This window comes from Chenopodium album, chromosome 13, assembly GCF_948465745.1.
Source record: "Chenopodium album chromosome 13, dcCheAlbu1.1, whole genome shotgun sequence".
In the NCBI taxonomy this organism is placed as follows: Eukaryota; Viridiplantae; Streptophyta; class Magnoliopsida; order Caryophyllales; family Amaranthaceae; genus Chenopodium; species Chenopodium album.
Window position 1 is genome coordinate 21544922 of NC_137846.1, and position 19327 is coordinate 21564248.

At 43.3% G+C, this 19327-nt stretch overlaps 1 non-coding gene and 1 pseudogene across 1 annotated transcript; one reads left to right on the forward strand and one right to left on the reverse strand.

Moving 5' to 3' along the window:
• LOC145575372 (uncharacterized) overlaps window positions 1-11816 on the forward strand; it is a 290973-nt pseudogene extending 279157 nt beyond the window's left edge.
• LOC145577122 (small nucleolar RNA R71) lies at window positions 7852-7956 on the reverse strand. The gene has a single exon (XR_014098611.1). It is a non-coding gene; the product is annotated as a small nucleolar RNA R71 (small nucleolar RNA).
• Window positions 11817-19327: the final 7511 nt, after the last annotated feature.

A 19327-nucleotide genomic window follows, 5' to 3' on the forward strand; every position in this document is an offset into this window, starting at 1 on the left:
CGGTCCAGAATTCCAATGGGTTCTTCATATATACTTCTTTTTTCCAGAACTTCCCAAAAGACTGACCGAGGCGTATTGCAGCAGGCGGAGGATGCCAGTTTGGACAATGCATCCGCCTGGTTATTATCTGACCTGGGCACTTGACTCAGATGGAATTCTTCAAGTGCCCCAGCCTCTTCTTTGACTGCCTGAAGATACTTGATCATAGCCGGATGAGTTGCCTCATATTTTCCCTCACACTGGCTTACGACCAACTGTGAATCAGAGTAGGCGTCAATTTTTGTGCCCCTGCTGCCTTCCACATGCGGATTCCGGCTAGCAGGGCTTCGTATTCCGCCTCGTTATTCGAGGCCTGGAACTTAAACCGCAGTGCATATTCAAATCTGTCCCCCTCAGGGGACTCATAAATAATTCCTGTACCGCAGCCGTTCTTTGTCGAGCTCCCGTCTACATACACTTTCCAAACCTGATCAATGTTATCTGGTGGTACCGGTCTTGTCATTTCAACAATGAAGTCGGTAAAAGTCTAACCCTTCACTGCCTTTTTGGGCTCATTTCAACATTCTGCCGAATGACTCCAAGGTAGACATTGGCCGCTTGAGGGGCTGATCGGTGTAAATTAGAACCGGATGTGCCAGAAAGTGCGGCTTCAATTTCTTGAATGCCATATATAAAGCAAGGCCAAATTTTTCAACCATGGGGTACCGGAATTCAACATTTTTTAGTACATGGCTAATGAAATAGACCGGGAGCTGGACGCCGTCTCTCTCAGCAAGGAGAATAGCACTGAGGGCATGGTCTGAGACGGCTAGGTACATGTACAACGTCTCTTTGGGCAGAGGGCTAACAAGCCTTGGCAAAGAGTGCAGGTGTTCTTTCAGCTTTTGAAAGGCCGCCTCAGCATCATCCCCCCATTCAAATCTGGTCTTCTTCCTGATTGCTTGGAAGAAGTAAAGGCATTTGTCACCTGACCGACTGAGGAACCTCCCCAGTGACGCCAGGCAACCGGTTAGTCTCTGTACTTCCTTAACAGTGCGGGGTGACTTCATGTCAATTACCGCCTGTATCTTCTCAAGGTTAGCCTCTATCCCCCTTTGCTTAAACAAGAATCCGAGAAACTTCCCAGACTCAACACAAAAGACGCATTTCTTAGGATTTAACATGACCTTATGCCACCTGAGTGTGATGAAGGTTTCTCGGAGGTCAGCAAGGTGATCCGCCTGCTGCTTGGATTTGACTATCATGTCATCTATGTACGCCTCCACATTCCTCCCAATTTGATTAATGAAGATCGTATTAGTCATCCGTTGGAATGTAGCCGGCGCATTTTCCAAGCCAAACGGCATCACAGTGTAACAGATTAACCCCTGATCAGTGACGAATGCCGTCTTCTCTTGATCTTTTTTCCATAGGGGTATCTGATGGAAGGCGTAATAGGCATCCATAAAGCTCATCAAGGCATGCCCGGCTGTAAAATCGACCAGACAGTCGATCTTTGGAAGCGGATAACTGTCCTTTGGACATGCCTTGTTGAGGTCTGTGTAATCAACACACATACGCCAGGTACCATTCGACTTTTTTACAAGCACAACATTCGCCACCCATTCGGGGAAATTACATGGCCGAATGAACCTAGCATCCAACTACTTTTTTACTTCGGCAGCTGCTGCCTGACTTCTTTCCTCGCCGTGATTTCTTTTCTTTTGCCGGATGGGCTTATTTTTTGGATCCACGGCGAGTTTGTTGACAGCAAGATCCGGGCTGATGCCTGGCATCTCTTCCACTTCAAAGGCAAAAATTTCTTTGAATTCTTTCAGCAGTAGGTGTAGGTCTGCACCCAGCTTAGCATAAGCAGCCGTGCCAACCTTAACAGCACGCTCTAGACGGCTGTCGTCGAGAGGTATATCTATATGTTCTCCAGCCAGTTGGGGACGGAGCTGTTGAGTAACAAGGAACCTGAGTAACGTCAGGTATATATAAGGAACTTAAGCAATATATGATAAGAAATAAGGGAACAAGAACAATGATGAGTGTTATGGTTGATAAGTATGATGATGGCTAAGGAACCATGAAGGTAACTATGTAAATAGGTGTTTGCATATGTTAGCTTCACTAGGTAAGTATCCTATGCATATATAGGTCATGTATGTGTAGGAGTCTTTTAATTTAGTTTAGTTTTCTTTATTGTTTTTATAAATGAAAAAACTAACCTTCAGTTTTACTTTGTTATCCTGAGAAGTTTGCTCAGTTTGTCATCATCAAAAAGGGGCAACTTGTTGACCCTTATGAGGTTTTGATGATGATAGTTATGATTCAGCAAACCTCCATCTAATAAGGATTTTCTAGTGTTGTGATGTTTGCACGTTCAGTAAGCGTTGGGAGGTGAAGTAGGAACTGAGACAAAGGAACTTTAGAAGATCCATGAGGACAAGTAAATACAGAAGAAGAGTTCCACTAATGGAACTTCCCGAAGTTTCCTAACAGGAACTTCAAAACGGGTGTAACGATCTGGTTCCGGTGTAATGCTGGGGCGAATCCTGAGATCCAGAATACATCAAGACTACAGAATTCCAGAACAAGAATCTCAGAGAAGCAACATGAAGACGGAGAAATAGAAGTATATTGCTCTAGGATTCATGTAAGTATGTTGGACATAAAAGTCGGTCTGGAACAAGTTTTTATAGAGCCAAGGTGAACTCCAGACAGTCAATGAAATTAGAGTTACTGACTTTTCAGGAACTCAAAGACTGTCAGAAGTTCCAAACCTAATAGGAACATAAGTATGCACGTCATTAAAAGTAGGTTTTAATGACATATATTTATCTAATACGTGCATATCTTTTAGGGATTTGGTTTTACTGAATAAAGATATTTATTTTCTAATAAATCCCTTTTGGAAAAAGATAAGTTAGTTTAAAAAGTATTTTTAAACAAAAAGATAAGTTTTGAATAAAATCTGATTTTATATTAATTATATCTTTTTATTATTGACAGATTTTATTCTTAACAAAAAGATATATTTTCGGAAGACTTGTTTTAGAAAATATCTTTTAAACTTATCTTTTCATAAAACCTATCTTTTTCAAGGTGAAATGAATAATTTGAGTGTACTATAAATATGCTCATATGTATTCATTCAAAGTTGAGGCTGATGAAGTAGAGTGGTTGTGCTAAATGGTTTTATCCTTCACCACGAATCTAAGTCAGTCCTCCAGGTCAAAGTTCCTATCAGGTTTTAGTTACAGTTCGTCCAGTGAGTTCCAGACAGATCTCGAGTGTCCAACATATTAGTTTTATATATTTATTCATATATATGTATTTAGAGTTATTCAATGAGATCTTGTAATGGGAAAAAGGGTTTGAGTGTTTTGGGTTTTAGGGTGAGATTGTGAATTTTCTTAAATTCACGTTTGAGTGTAAGAGTTTGAATTCTCTAAAATTCGAGTGGTAGTGAGTCACTTCGAGTGTGTCTTGGGGTACACAGTGGGAAAAAGGAACCTGAGTGTGTCTTAGGTCGAAAAAGGAACCTGAGTGTGTCTTGGGTCGAAAAAGGTGCCTGAGTGTGTCTTAGGTCTGATAGGATAGGTTCTTTTCAATTAGCGAGTGTCCGTGGAGGAACTTGCGAAGCAAAGGTCTGTGTAATAGGTTATACTAGGAGAGTTACCTATTATAGTGGAATGTGTTTATAAGTCCCTATAGGGCAGAGGTTTAACTTCCAGCTAGGCACTGGATGATTTCCTCATAAAATTGTTACGTGCTTTAAGTTCCTTTTGCGTTTTGTTTTTAATTTCCGCTTAAGTTCCGTGATTGGAACCTACTACTATTCACCCCCCCTCTTGTAGTAGTTCATCTAAACTAACAGGAGCTCATCTGACCGTTCCCCGGTCAGTGATTGCTATTTTTTCTCTTTCTTCACCTCCACCAGCTGAGGAGCCAGTGCTTTTCTTTTCTTCCCGGCTGCTGATGGGGCTGGACTAGCATCCTTGACATTTTCAAGGTCTATTGGTTCCTGCCCTTGGCCGTCTAGGGCCACAGTATCCTTGAGGGATGAGAGGTAGCACTCCTGGGCTGTCTTTTGGTCCCCATTCAAGGAACCAACAGAGCCATCATCCCTCTCATACTTAATGAGCATGAGAGAAGGGATGATTACAGCCTTGGCTTCGTTGAGGGTTGGACGACCTAGGATGATGTTATAGGCGGTCAATTCTTCAACGACCAAGAATTTGACGACCAGGTGTCGTCCTTTTCCTTTTTCACCCAGCCCGATAGGTAAGTCGATCCTACAAACTAGGTAAACCATCCCACCCCCAAAACCAACCAAGGGGTGGGTAACCGGATGCATGCTACTGAGGTTGTATTTTAGCTTTTGCAGGCACCGGAGACTGATAATGTCCGACGAGCTGCCGGTTTCAATAAGGATTCGACCAACCAGCTGGTTGGCGACCTTACATTCGATGACGACCGGATCGTCACGCGGACGTCGTACAGTGCCCCTGTCCTTCTCAGTGATCAGCACGTCTGGGAAGGAGGAACTACTTGCCGCCTGATCATCATCATCATCATTGTCGATCTTTTGAAGATGGCTCTTGGTGCCCCGGATGGTAGGGCCACCGCGTGAGAACCCGCCTGGTATGGTGTAGACCGGCTCCTTATCGGTGTCCGAGCTACTAGCAGGTTGGGGTGTCTTAGATGACTACCCCGGGTTCTTCTTATTAGTCCTTTTGGACTTAGAAATGTAGGACTTTAACATCCCCTTGTTAGCCAGACGGTCCAACGCCCGTTGAAGGCTGAAGCAGTCGTTGGTGTCATGGCCAACTTCCTCATGGTATTGGCAGAATTAATTTTTGTTCCTTGGTTGAATGGAACTTTTCATTAGATTCGGCTTCTCTTGAGACAGCCGATCCTTTATCTCCATGAGGATGGAGTTGCAATCCTTGTTAAAATCGTACCTGGGGACGTACGGTTTAAATTCTTTCTTTTTCTTCTGGGACGGCTGGTCGGAATCACTCACCGCCTAGACTTCTTTTCTCTTTTTGCTCTCATCTTTTTTCTTGGCCGGCTGAGTAGGCTGGATGTCTTTTTTCCTATCGGACTTCTTGGAGTCCAACTGGCTACCAGGCTGATGAGTGGTATTTATACCACTCTTTTATCCTGTTCTTTAAGGATTTTTCCCTTCATTTGGCACTTGTTTGAGCCTTTTTCAAGCACTTTGTTTTAGTTTACTTTGCCTTGTTCCTTTTTGTGTTTTTCCCCTTCTTTTCCTTTGTTTTTGGCCTTGCTTTGTCGCTTTCCCTCTTTTCTATACTTATGTTTGTGTATGAGTGTTTGAGTAGGTTTAATGGAGTGCTCGTGTGATCCTGCTCGAGGCTTAGTCAACCTTTTTGAGTGCATTGGAATAGCGGAAGAGAGGAGCATGGACTTGGAGAAGAGTCCGGAGCTTTCAAGAGGAGCGGCCGCTCACCAGAGAGGAGCGCCCGCTCTATTTTCTCATCAGATCCCCTGTTTTCCAGACTTATGGAGCATCCGCTCCACCATAGAGGAGCGCCCACTCCACACCTGGAGCGCCCGCTCCTGTCTGGGAGAGCGCCCGCTCCAGTAAGGCGGCTGTTTTGATTAATACCCTCTAGAGCGTCCGCTCACCCTCGATGGAGCGGCCGCTCTCTTGGGTATTTCCGTGCATTTTAATATTTCTTTAGAGTAATGTGAGGGGCATATAGAGACCCCTAGTTTTTGTAATGAGGATTATGTACATTTTAACCCTAATCTTAGAGAGAGAAAGTGTTGTATTACTCAAGTTATCTTCATGTATGCAACTTTGGTTCAAGTTTGATTTCAATCAATCAAGCAACTTTGCAAGTTTTAATCTTTCTACTATTGCCTATCTAGTAATCTCTATTCCTTTTTCTTAGCTTTGTTTATTTGCACTTTAGTTGTTTATTTCTATCTATTTTGTGGATTGATATCTTTTGGTATTTTCATTGTTTTTGATCCTGTTTGCTTCCATGTCTATTTTGTTTTCATTTAGTTTTATCATCATGTTTAATCTCCCTTCTCTAGGCTAATTTCTTAGCTAGGGGAAGGGGGTGGAAAATATGAGTTGAATGTTGGGTAAATGATGATGGTTGGATTGAATACATGACTTAAATTGATGAAAGATATGATTTTTAATGGCTTGAGATTATTGTTGCATTTTATTTGATTGCCTTCTAGTTTAAGTGCATGAAAATGATTTGAACTAGATTAAGATCACCTCTATTTTGATGATTGCATGAAAATGAGTTGTTAAAATAGTGTTTTATGAATTGTGCCTCTTTATTCTCTTGATTTTGCTAGTGTCTAATAGGATGCATGAGAATGATTCTATTAGCATAGGGCTCTTTCATTGATTTGCCTAGACTATTGCATGAGAATGAATTGTTTAGGTATGATCTTGTGTTCTTTGGCATGTTCTTCATGATAACTATCATTATTCACCTCTTTCTAATCATGTTTGACACCCTCGTACCCCTAACGTCGTTCTCTCTTGATTTTTAATCTTCTTTATATTTGCTTGTTTGTAGTCTTAGTGCTTTTTATCCAAAAACCAACAAATTATCCTTTCCTTAACTCATGCTTAGTGAATTTGATATTTAGCTTGCATGCTTCCTTTGGGTTCGACCCTATACTTACCCCTATATTTGTATTAGGGTAGTTTAGGTTATAAGTAGTTAATTTGATTTGGGTTGGTAGTCCCAACGACCTACTCAGTCCCGATCACAGGCGAGCAGAGGTCGGTTGCTTGAATATAGCTTTCCGCCTCCCTCAGGGCCGCCTGCAAAGTAAAAGCCCCTTTTCTGACAAGGTCGAACTTAAAGGTCGACCCGTCTCTCAGACCCTTAAAGAAGTCTGTAAAAGCTACCTCATCAGACAGTCCTTGAATCTGAATTCTGGTCAGATTGAACCGCCTGACGTAGGAGCGCAGTCCTTCTCTCTCTCCCTGCTTAATGGTGCTCAAGTCAAGACTTGTTTTCTTCGCAGGGATGTTCATCGAGAAGTTGGAAGCAAACAAGAAGGCAAGCTTCTTGAAACTATCGATGGAGCCGGCTGGTAGGTTGCCAAACCATTGTTGGGCAATGCCCTTCAATGTAGCCGGAAAGCATCGACACTAAGTGGCATCATCCAACCCCTGTGTATACATGAGGTTGGTGTAAGCCATAAGATGATCTTCTGGGTTGGAGGTACCATCATAAGTACCCACCAACACATTTTTAACATTGGTCGGCTGCACCGCCTCAATTATTTCCCGGGTGAACGCAGAAGGTTGTTTACCCAGGCGGAGCAGACGAAGCTGCCATTCCGGTGGCTGGACATTGTTGAATACCGCCTGACCTCCGAAGAGGGTCGGCTGCATGTAAGAAGAAGGGAGAGGACTTGGTGCTATAATTGATAGTGGGAGTGATTCTTACTCTTCTAGTTCGCAAAGTGAATCAATGGCGGGACAAGAAGATGATGTTTTGTTTCGTGAGTTTGGTAATCTGGAGGATTATGAGCTCACGGGAGGGATTTTATTACCCGTCACGGAGACTAACTTCACAATTCATCCCCAATATACAAGAATGGTTCAATCGGAGCAATTTTCGGGTTCTACAAGTGAAGACCCCATAGAGCACCTTGATAGATTTCTTCAGCTATGTGCCATGATTCAAACCAACCAAGTTTCTCAAGAGTACATCCGGATGCATTTATTTCGACAATCTCTTTCGGGTAGAGCAAAGAAATGGTTGAAGCAAGTGAAGCCTAACTCACTCACATCCTAGAGGGAGGTAGTTAAGGAATTCTTGAAGAGGTTCATTTCCGAGGAGAAAACCGCTGAGATGAGAAGGAAGATTGCATCATTTGAACAAGAAGCGGATGAGAGTCTTAATGAAGCTTGGGAGAGGTTCAAAGAGTTGGTTCAAGCATGTCCTCACCATGAATACAATCAAAGTTTGCTCATGAGGTTTTTCTACGATGGTTTGGAGCCCATGTCTAGAGCCAACTTGGATACGGGGGCGGGCGGTCAACTAATCAAGATCCCTCAAAATCAAGTGGAAGCAACAATCGAGGAGGTAGCAAAGAACTACTCTTGGGGAGGTAGAAGAAGGAATGCACCGAAGAAAGGAGGGATGTATGAATTGGAGAAGGTCGATCAATTGCAACATCAAATTGAGAAACTCACAAAAGGGCTTTCAAAGTTGAACACAAGTGTTAATGCAAGCTCAAGTGGTGGAGCAAGCTCTTCTCAAGTCAACTCTTTCTCATGTCAAAATTGTGGAGGAACGAACCATGATACATCTTATTGTGGAGGTTTGAGCCCCGAGCATGTGGCGGCATACAACACAAGACAAGACGGTTTTAGAGGAGGTGGTGGTGGAGTAGCTTGGAGACAACCACCACCCGGGTTTGCATCTCAACCTCAACAATGGGGCCAACAAGCTCAACCTTCTTACAATTCCAACCCCCAATACCAAAATCCACCTCCATCTCAAAAGCAAAACCCAAGAGGAAGCTACCCTAGGAACAACCAATACAACAATCAAAACCAATACAACAATCAAACCCAAGGGCCCCAAAGAAATCAAGAACAAGCACCTCAAGCGGAGCCAACACCCACACAACTCCTTCAAGCCATGCATGCACAAATGCAAACTTTTGGGCAACAAATGCAAGAAATAAGGGCACACAACAAGATGGTCGATTCACAACTAGCTGAATTGGCCGAGAGGGCTCCTTTCAATTCACCATCAACTCTACCCGGACAACCACAACCTAACCCTTCTCATAACCAAAAACCCGATACATGCAAGGCAATCACTTTGAGGTCGGGAACTTCCTATGATGGTCCAAATGAGGGGGATAGTGAGGGAAAGAAGGGAGGAGAAGAAAGTGTGAATGAAGATAGGAGAGGTGAGGAAGAAGAAGGTGAAGAAGTCGAAGGAAGTTCGGAGAAGAAGAAGCTCAACAACGAGAAGACAACTTTCCTAGTGAGACTAGGAACCTTGATGGACCGGTTCCTTTTCCAAGTAGGCTTGCGGAGAGGAAGTTGAATGACAAGTTTGCAAAATTTCTAAGCGTGATGAAGAACTTGCACATCAATCTCCCTTTTCTTGAAGTAGTGACACAAATGCCATCTTACTCCAAATTACTCAAGGACATCCTCACCAACAAAAGGAAGCTCAATGATGAGCTTATCACCCTTCCACACCAAGTGAGTGCTCTTGTTCAACATAAAATGCCCAAGAAGGAGAAAGATCCGGGGAGTTTCACTTTGCCGGTAAAAATTGGAAACATGGAAGCTAGAGGTGCATTGGCCGATCTTGGAGCAAGTGTTAGTCTAATCCCCTTATCCATTGCTCAAAAACTCAATATTGAGATGATCCCTATAAGGAAGACCATTCAACTAGCTGACCGCTCGGTGAAGTTACCTTGTGGAGACCTTGAGGATGTTCCAATTCAAGTGGGACACATCTATGTGCCTTGTGACTTTGTAGTGATGTACATGGAGGAAGATGTGGATACACCTTTGATCTTAGGTCGGGAAGCTCTTAAGACTTTGGGGGCGGTCATCACATGTGAAGTGGCCGATGAGAAGATAGTTTTTGAGTTCTCAAAGTTGCTAAAGACCCCTATAGTTGAAAAGTGCTACCGTGTTGATGTTGTGAATGAGGAGTTGGACCGTTTGGGAAGGGTTATGATGAAGCCTCAAGATCCAATTGTGGAAGCTTTAACATGCAATGAAGAGTTCCACTCTCAAGAAGCCAAAGAATTTGTCATGGCAATGGAGGAATCCTCAAAGGAGGAAGTTGATGAACAAGGCAAGATCGAACTTGAATCAATGGAGGAAAAATCGGAGGAGAGTTCCAAGCCTCCTCCCAAGGTAGAACTCAAGCCCCTCCCCCCTTCTTTGAAATATGCTTATCTTGATGAGGAGGAAAAAATACCCTATTATTGTCAATGCTACCCTTGATGAACTTAATTTGAAAAAATTGCTTGATGTTTTGAGAAAATACAAGGATGTGATAGGGTATAGCATTGATGATATCAAGGGAATTAGTCCTTCTCTTTGCATGCATCGTATTCATCTTGAGGATGATCATTCCACCTCCATTGAACCTCAAAGAAGGTTGAACCCCAACCTCCAAGAGGATGTCAAGAAAGAAATTTTGAAACTACGTGAGGCGGGCATCATCTATGCTATCTCCGATAGCAAGTGGGTGAGCCCGGTTCATGTGGTTCCCAAAAAGGGTGGAATGACCATTGTCAAGAATGAAAAAGGAGAGGAAATCTCTACCCGGACGGTGACCGGGTGGAGAATGTGTATTGATTATAGGAGATTGAACAAAAACACCAAGAAAGATCATTTTCCTCTCCCTTTCATGGACCAAATGCTCGAAAGGCTTTCTCACCATGCTTTCTTTTGCTTCTTGGATGGATATTCCGGATTCTTCCAAATCCCTATCCATCCAAGCGATCAAGAGAAAACTACTTTCACATGTCCATATGGGACATTTGCATACCGAAGAATGCCATTCGGATTATGCAATGCTCCCTCTACTTTTCAACGATGCATGACTTCTTTTTTCTCCGAAATGCTTGAAAAAGAAATTGAGGTTTTCATGGATGATTTTAGTGTTGGTGGCTCGTCTTTTGACACTTGTCTTTTTAACCTTGAAAGAGTTTTGCAAAGGTGTCAAGAGACGAGTTTGGTGTTGAATTGGGAAAAGTGCCATTTTATGGTCGAGGAGGGCATTGTCCTCGGTCATAAAGTTTCAAAAAATGGCATTGAGGTTGATCCGGCCAAAGTTTCGGTGATTGAGAGATTTCCCCCTCCTACTTCCGTCACGGGAGTACGTGCTTTTCTTGGGCATGCCGGTTTCTACCGAAGGTTTATAAAAGATTTCTCCTCAATCGCCAAACCTTTGACCGAAGTACTCAAGAAAGATGTTGCTTTTAGCTTTGATGAGGCTTGCCTTGAGGCATTTCGTAAGCTCAAGGAAGCCCTCATCTCTTCTCCTATTGTGCAAGCTCCGGATTGGAGCTTGCCTTTTGAGCTAATGTGCGATGCGAGTGATTTTGCAGTAGGTGCCGTCCTTGGTCAAAAGAAGGAAGGAAGATCATGTGTCATCTACTATGCAAGTAGAACTCTTGATGAAGCTCAAAAGAACTATACAACAACGGAGAAGGAGATGCTAGCCGTGGTCTTTGCGTTTGACAAGTTCCGGTCCTACCTCATATGTTCCAAAGTCATCGTGTACACGGACCACATTGCGGTCCGATACCTCATGACTAAAAAGGAAGCGAAGCCTCGCTTGATCCGGTGGGTACTCTCTCTTCAAGATTTTCACATGGAAATGAGAGATAAAAAGGGAGCGGAGAATTATGTAGCGGATCATTTGTCAAGGCTTCCATTTGAAAACAAGGAGGTTGTTCCGATCAATGATGAGATAGGGATCGAAGCTCTAATGGCTATGGTAGCGTCTTCTACACCTTGGTATGCCGATATTGCCAACTACCTTGCTTGTGGAGTAGTGCCTCCGGAATTATCTTCTCAACAAAGGAAAAAGTTATTCAAAGAAGTGAGGAGATATTTTTGGAATGATCCCTACCTTTTTAAGCAATGTGGTGACGGTCTATTTAGAAAATGTGTCCCCGACCATGAAATTGAGGGGGTCCTTGAGCATTGTCACTCACTACCATGTGGGGGACATGGTGGTGTTGACAAGACGGTAGAAAAAATTTCCCAATCTCTACTTTGGTGGCCTTATATGCACAAGGATACTCACAAATTCATCATGTAATGTGACCGATGCTAAAGAAGTGGTGGGATCACTAAGAGGGACGAGATGCCTCAACAAGGTATTCTAGAGGTGGAGCCTTTCGATGTGTGGGGAGTGGATTTTATGGGTCCGTTTGTTTCTTCATGTGGGAACCTTTACATCTTGGTAGCGGTTGACTATGTGACGAAGTGGATAGAAGCTATACCATCTCCTACCAATGACCACAAAGTTTTTCTCAAGCTTCTCAAGAAGATAATTTTTCCTAGGTTTGGGGTACCAAGGGTTCTAATCAGTGACGGAGGGTCTCATTTCGCCAAAAAGCAATTTGAAGCTCTCCTCAAGAAATATGGTGTTCATCACAAGGTTGGGTTACCCTACCATCCTCAAACACTAGGGCAAGTGGAAGTGTCAAATCGAGAAATCAAGAATGTCCTCGAGATGATGGTAAACAAATCAAGGAAAGATTGGTCCCTAAAGCTTGACGATACTCTTTGGGCTCTTCGAACGGCATACAAGACTCCCATTGGTACAACCCCCTATAGGTTGGTGTATGGGAAGGCTTGCCACTTGCCGGTCGAGCTAGAATACAAAGCTTGGTGGGCCATCAAAGAGCTAAACATAGATTTGTCGTTGGCGGGTGAAAAGAGGTTGAAGCTCAACGAGCTCGAGGAGCTTAGAGATGATGCCTATGAAAACTCAAGAGTCTACAAGGAGAAGACAAAAAAGTGGCACGACCAACATATCCGGAATAAGAGCTTCAAAGTTGGGGACAAAGTCTTACTTTTCAACTCAAGGCTTCGCTTGTTCCCGGGCAAGCTCAAATCCAAGTGGTCAGGGCCTTTCGTTGAATCAAAGACCACTCCTTATGGTTCTTTTGAGTTGGATGCCGACGGAAACAAGTTCATGGTGAACGGCTCTCGTTTGAAGCACTATTTTTGCAAGGAAGAAGTCGGTGTGATTGAGTGTCTAAGGCTTGACCCTTTGGGTCCTAAGCCTCTCATCTGAATGGATTTTCATCATGGTCAAGCTAATGACCTTATAAAGAAGCGCTTCCGGGAGGCAACCCGAATTTGTCGTTATTTTCTTTAGTTTTGTGATTTGTTGATTTGGATTAATTTGGATTATTGTTTACTTGGATTGTTGTTGTAGGAGAGGAATGGAGTGGGAAACGCGGCTAAGTGAAGAAAAAGAGCTCATATTCTAAAGGTTTGGAGGGCAAAACCAGTTAAATGGTGCGCCCGCTCCTCCCCCCTGTGGAGCGCCCGCACCATTTTTGCAATTAAGAGGTAAGTTTCAGGCTAGGGGAGCGCCCGCTCAAAGAAGTGGAGCGTCCGCACCATTACCACACTTGAATTAGCACAAAACACAGACTTATGGAGCGTCCGCTCCATTATGTGGGAGCGTCCGCTCCACCCAGAGTGGAGCGCCCGCTCCTGTTCAGGGAGCGCCCGCTCCTGTCGTGTTTCCGAAAAAAAAAATCGAGCTTCCCCCTTTCCTTTTCATTTTCCCCTAATTTCTCACTCTCCCTCAAACCCTAAGAAATCCTCTTCACTCATTCCTCACATTTTCTCACTAAAAATCACCCTCACACACAATCAAATTTGCACATTTCACTCCAAATTTCACCTCAAATTTAACTCTTCATCTTTTGGTGACGAGATCGGCAAAATTCATCCGTTTTGGGTCTTTGTTCTTTGAGTTTCTTTGAAGCAATTTGGTACCTATCCTTTTGTAGTCCTTGTTGTTGCAAGCTCCTAACATCAATCACGTCTCGCCGATTAAGAGATTTGTTGCCGGGATCTTCCTCCTGAAAATCACAAAAGGGGTCATCCTCTCAAGCCGCATCTAGCTCCGCGGCGGTGCCCAATGCACCTCCTCAACCCTATAAGGTGAAGTTTGCTTCACCTTATCAAGAAAAGTGTTATAATGAGCTCTCCAAGCGGGCCGTTCTGTCCACCCGTTTCTATGACAAGGAATGTTGTCAGGCCTTGGGCATCGATGCCGATGTCCGAGACATGGCCGAGTCCTTCGGGTGGCAAACCTTCCTCAATATTAAGGTTCGATCAAAATTCACCCACAACCCGGAGGCCGAGCCCAAATCACCATTCACCTACCGGGAGCTCACCCTCGAATTCCTCTCTTCATTCAACCTTCAATCCATCGAGAGGCGAGGGGTGAAAGAACTTGAGCTTAACTTCCGTATGTTCAACAACCCACGGAAGGTGACAATGAGCGAGCTCAACCGGATGTTTGGGTGGGATCCCGAGAGCCCAGTGCACAGAGCTTATGATAATGAGAGGATGTGGCAAGGCTACGACGAGCAAGAGTGGTGGGGCACCATCACCCAAGGCAACACCAAATTCAAATCAAGATCTGCAAAGGCGTCGGAAATCATCCATCCGGCCCTCCGGTACTTTCATAGGCTAATGGTGTATGCCTTATTTTCCCGCCAAGAGCTCGGGAAAATCAACCAAGAAGAGCTCGTTCTACTGTGGTTGGCCACCGACGGGTACATCAACTACGACCATGGGATGAATTTCGGGGGCCTCCTCGCAGACCGCTTCCATGAGACGCAACTTGGAGTCTCCCTCACTGGTGATTTACATGGATAGCCTACAAGTTAGGCTATGAAGCGGAGCTAGCCAAGCTTACCCCAGTCGATGAGCAGCCCTACCTAAACCTAGGGGCCCTCAAGACGGCCGGGATGATTCGCGAGGTGCCTACTCACGTGGGAGGAGATGAGCGGGTTTGGATGGTCCGCGATTCTTCTTGGTGCCTCCTCCCGAATGACTACATCACCAACCCGCCAGAAGATGAAAATCAATGGCGCGTTCCCCGAGCTAACCTTGAGGAGGTTAGCTTGTCATTGAGGGAGAGAGCTCCCCGGGCCCCAAGGCAAAGGCGGCATCAAGAGAAGCATTTTGACCAACAAGAACAACAACAATTCCAAGAACAACAACACTTTCAACAACAATAGCAAGTTTTTCAGCAACATTTCGAGCATCAATCCTTCCACTATGGGGAAGGGTCTCAACAAGTGAACGTCCCCCCCTTTAGTGGGGGAGGTATGGCTTCTTCTTATTCTTCCTCATTTAACATCGAGTCCGCTTTTCAAAATTTTTCCATGGAAGTAAACCGGTTGACGGAAGTCGCCGATGGGCACTCGGTTTACAATGCCAACATTTATGATTGGCATGTAAACCAAGGGCATTTTGACCCACCGGTGAACTACCCGTATTTCCCGACCCAACAGGGGCCGGTTCCTTGTTACGAGGAACCGCATGCTGACGGGACTCCCCGTCGACCGGTTTGGCCCTATTGGTCCGGGCCTTCATCTCAAGGGGCCCCCCGTGTGAACTACCCCACCTCTGAGGGGTACGATTACAAGGCACCGGGGGGATGTGATTACCGTGGGGATCCTAACTACCCCATGTATACATCCGAGCCTCTTGAGATGCCCCCTCCCTTTGACCCTCTTCCGGACTATCAACAAGAGTTATACCGGAACCGTGGTTTTCCACCGGGCTACACCGGTGGATGGGATCCCCATGGCCCTCCTATCGACGTCGACTATGAGTGGCGTCCATATGGAGAGGGCTCTAGTTCTCACATGGAGGACTAGGGCCCTCGGGCCGAGTTTAGCCCTTCCTCCCACCTATTTCCCATTTTTTATCAAACCGAGGACGGTTTTTCATTCAAGTGTGGGGGGGTGCTTATTCATTGTTTCATTTAAGGGCTTTATTCTATGGGGCATATTCATGGCCAATAGGTGTCTCTTGCATGCCGGCTAATAGGTGTCTCTTGCATGCCTTTTTTTTTCTCGATGTTGGTTGATGCTCACCTTCTATGTTCTCTAAAAAAATTGATGATTTGATGATAACCTTGTGTTGTTTTTGCTCCCAATTTCAAAAATCCAAATCCCCTTTAATCCAAACCTTTTCTTCTTTTCTTTGTTCTTTTTCTTTAGTAGTTTTTTTTTTTTTTTTAATTTCATTTTATATTTCTCTTGCTACTAACCGAAAATTTGCCGAGTTGTGTTGGATTTTGACACTTTGTAGGGCTTATTGGCGCATTCCCCAAATTTTTCCAAGCAATGGAGCTTCATTGATAGTGGACTTGCGTTTTCTAAGCGTATTTGGGTGACAAATTCCCCTGCTCAACTCTTTAAATATTTGATTGGTTGCATAGTTTAGGTTAGATTAGGAAGGAGTTGAATGGTTCGAGGTTGTTTGATTTGGTTCTAAGGAACCTGGGATCGTTGATGTTGTATTCAACGATCATTGTATGTCGATTGGGATTTATGTGATTTACATGCCTCTCTTATGAACCTTTTTGATTTCTTCCTTTTTCCTTTGTGTGTTTCTTTTCTTCTTTCCTTTATGTGACATTCATAATCATGACAAGAGAAAAATTTTGAAAATTGAGAATTTCCTCGTTCATTTGGAAATGTGGACCTATATGCTTTTGTTATGACATATTTTTGAATGCTTACCTTCCTAGTTGAAGAGGGTCTTCATGGTTTGAGAGTGCTTAGGGTTGAACCAGACACATTTTAAGCTAAGGTAGCCCGGTTTAGAACTCTTGAGGACGTTTGAACCCCTAGTTCACGGGAAAGTGGTAAGATGGTGTTGCTCTCCGTAGTGAATAGGATTCTCTTGGTTGGTAATTGCTTATTTTCATATCCCATGTAAGCGTTTATTGTTCAAGCCTCCATCACTTTTGTTGAGCGGCATTTTGGATCCTTAACTATGCGTGTCTTAATCCTTGTGTTGGTATCTAGCTCCCAAGACCGTGATCATATAACTCTAGAGGAGGAAGAGGGCATCTCTTCTCATTTTTCTTTGTTTCCTTGTGTTTTGTTACAAATTTGGTTTTTATTTTACATTTACCTTCTTGCTAGCCATGTTGAGCCCTATTTTCCCTTTCTTGGTTAAACCACATTACAAACCTAGCGGCCTATGTTCTACCAACCCTTGTAGTTAGTGAAGCATCGGCTTGTGAGGTTCAAGTTTGAGAGTCTTGATTTTAAGCAAGGAAGTTGTGCAAAAAAAATGAAGAGGAAAGAAAGAAAGGAAAAAGAGAAGGAAAAATTGAGTTGAATGAAAAAAAAAGGGGGTAGTATTGTCATGTAATTCGTATTGAAGGTTGTGATTTGAAATTTAGGTTAGATTCCTATGTTGTTATTGAGATATGGCCACTCTTATGCTTCACTTAGGAGTTTCCACCAAAGTTTTCAAATTAATTCCCTACCTTAACCTTTAGCCATGACATTACAACCTTAACTAAGACCCTTGGACTTTAGAGGGGCGTGGTCAAGGAAACGGTGGAGGGAGATGGATTTCAAACTTATGGAGAGAGTATGCATAGTTGAGATGTCGGGATAGCCTCATTGTTCCACATAGAATTAATTTTTCCGGTTCCCTCGCGGAATCATGAGGAGCCAATTAGGGGATGAATTGAAGCTAGCGGAGAGAACGTGGACCGTCTTGGATGGGGCTAGGGCGGAGGATGAAATCATTAGTTCTCTATGCTTAGCTTAGGTTTGTCTCTTTCAACCTTGAGCATCTTAAATCGTGTTTTCCCTCTTAAATTGAGAAAGGTAGGTATTCTATGATCAATGTCATTATGTTTGAGTCCAAATTGAGCATTTCTCACCGTGGTACTTGATTGATTTTCATAAACCTTGTCATGTTATGTTTGTTGTGTTTGCTCGTTGCTTTAATTCTTCTTGCTTGAGGACAAGCAAGAGGCAAGTGTGGGGGATTTTGATGAGTGGTATTTATACCACTCTTTTATCCTTTTCTTTAAGGATTTTTCCCTTCATTTGGCACTTGTTTGAGCCTTTTTCAAGCACTTTGTTTTAGTTTACTTTGCCTTGTTCCTTTTTGTGTTTTTCCCCTTCTTTTCCTTTGTTTTTGGCCTTGCTTTGTCGCTTTTCCTCTTTTCTATACTTATGTTTGTGTATGAGTGTTTGAGTAGGTTTAATGGAGTGCTCGTGTGATCCTGCTCGAGGCTTAGTCAACCTTTTTGAGTGCATTGGAATAGCGGAAGAGAGGAGCATGGACTTGGAGAAGAGTCCGGAGCTTTCAAGAGGAGCGGCCGCTCACCAGAGAGGAGCGCCCGCTCCATTTTCTCATCAGATCCCCTGTTTTCCAGACTTATGGAGCGTCCGCTCCACCAGAGAGGAGCGCCCGCTCCACACCTGGAGCGCCCACTCCTGTCTGGGAGAGCGCCCGCTCCAGTAAGGCGGCTGTTTTGATTAATACCCTCTAGAGCGTCCGCTCACTCTCGATGGAGCGGCCGCTCTCTTGGGTATTTCCGTGCATTTTAATATTTCTTTAGAGTAATGTGAGGGGCATATAGAGACCCCTAGTTTTTGTAATGAGGATTATGTACATTTTAACCCTAATCTTAGAGAGAGAAAGTGTTGTATTACTCAAGTTATCTTCATGTATGCAACTTTGGTTCAAGTTTGATTTCAATCAATCAAGCAACTTTGCAAGTTTTAATATTTCTACTATTGCCTATCTAGTAATCTCTATTCCTTTCTCTTAGCTTTGTTTATTTTCACTTTAGTTGTTTATTTCTATCTATTTTGTGGATTGATATCTTTTGGTATTTTCATTGTTTTTGATCCTGTTTGCTTCCATGTCTATTTTGTTTTCATTTAGTTTTATCATCATGTTTAATCTCCCTTCTCTAGGCTAATTTCTTAGCTAGGGGAAGGGGGTGGAAAATATGAGTTGAATGATGGGTGAATGATGATGGTTGGATTGAATACATGCCTTAAATTGATGAAAGATATGATTTTTAATGGCTTGAGATTATTGTTGCACTTTATTTGATTGCCTTCTAGTTTAAGTGCATGAAAATGATTTGAACTAGATTAAGATCACCTCTATTTTGATGATTGCATGAAAATGAGTTGTTAAAATAGTGTTTTATGAATTGTGCATCTTTATTCTCTTGATTTTGCTAGTGTCTAATAGGATGCATGAGAATGATTCTATTAGCATAGGGCTCTTTCATTGATTTGCCTAGACTATTGCATGAGAATGAATTGTTTAGGTATGATCTTGTGTTCTTTGGCATGTTCTTCATGATAACTATCATTATTCACCTCTTTCTAATCATGTTTGACACCCTCGTACCCCTAGCGTCGTTCTCTCTTGATTTTTAATCTTCTTTATATTTGCTTGTTTGTAGTCTTAGTGCTTTTTATCCAAAAACCAACAAATTATCCTTTCCTTGACTCTTACTTAGTGAATTTGATATTTAGCTTGCATGCTTCCTTTGGGTTCGACCCTATACTTACCCCTATATTTGTATTAGGGTAGTTTAGGTTATAAGTAGTTAATTTGATTTGGGTTGGTAGTCCCAACGACCTACTCAATCCCGATCACTGGCGAGCAGAGGTCGGTTGCTTGAATATAGCTTTCCGCCTCCCTCAGGGCCGCCTGCAAAGTAAAAGCCCCTTTTCTGACAAGGTCGAACTTAAAGGTCGACCCGTCTCTCAGACCCTTAAAGAAGTC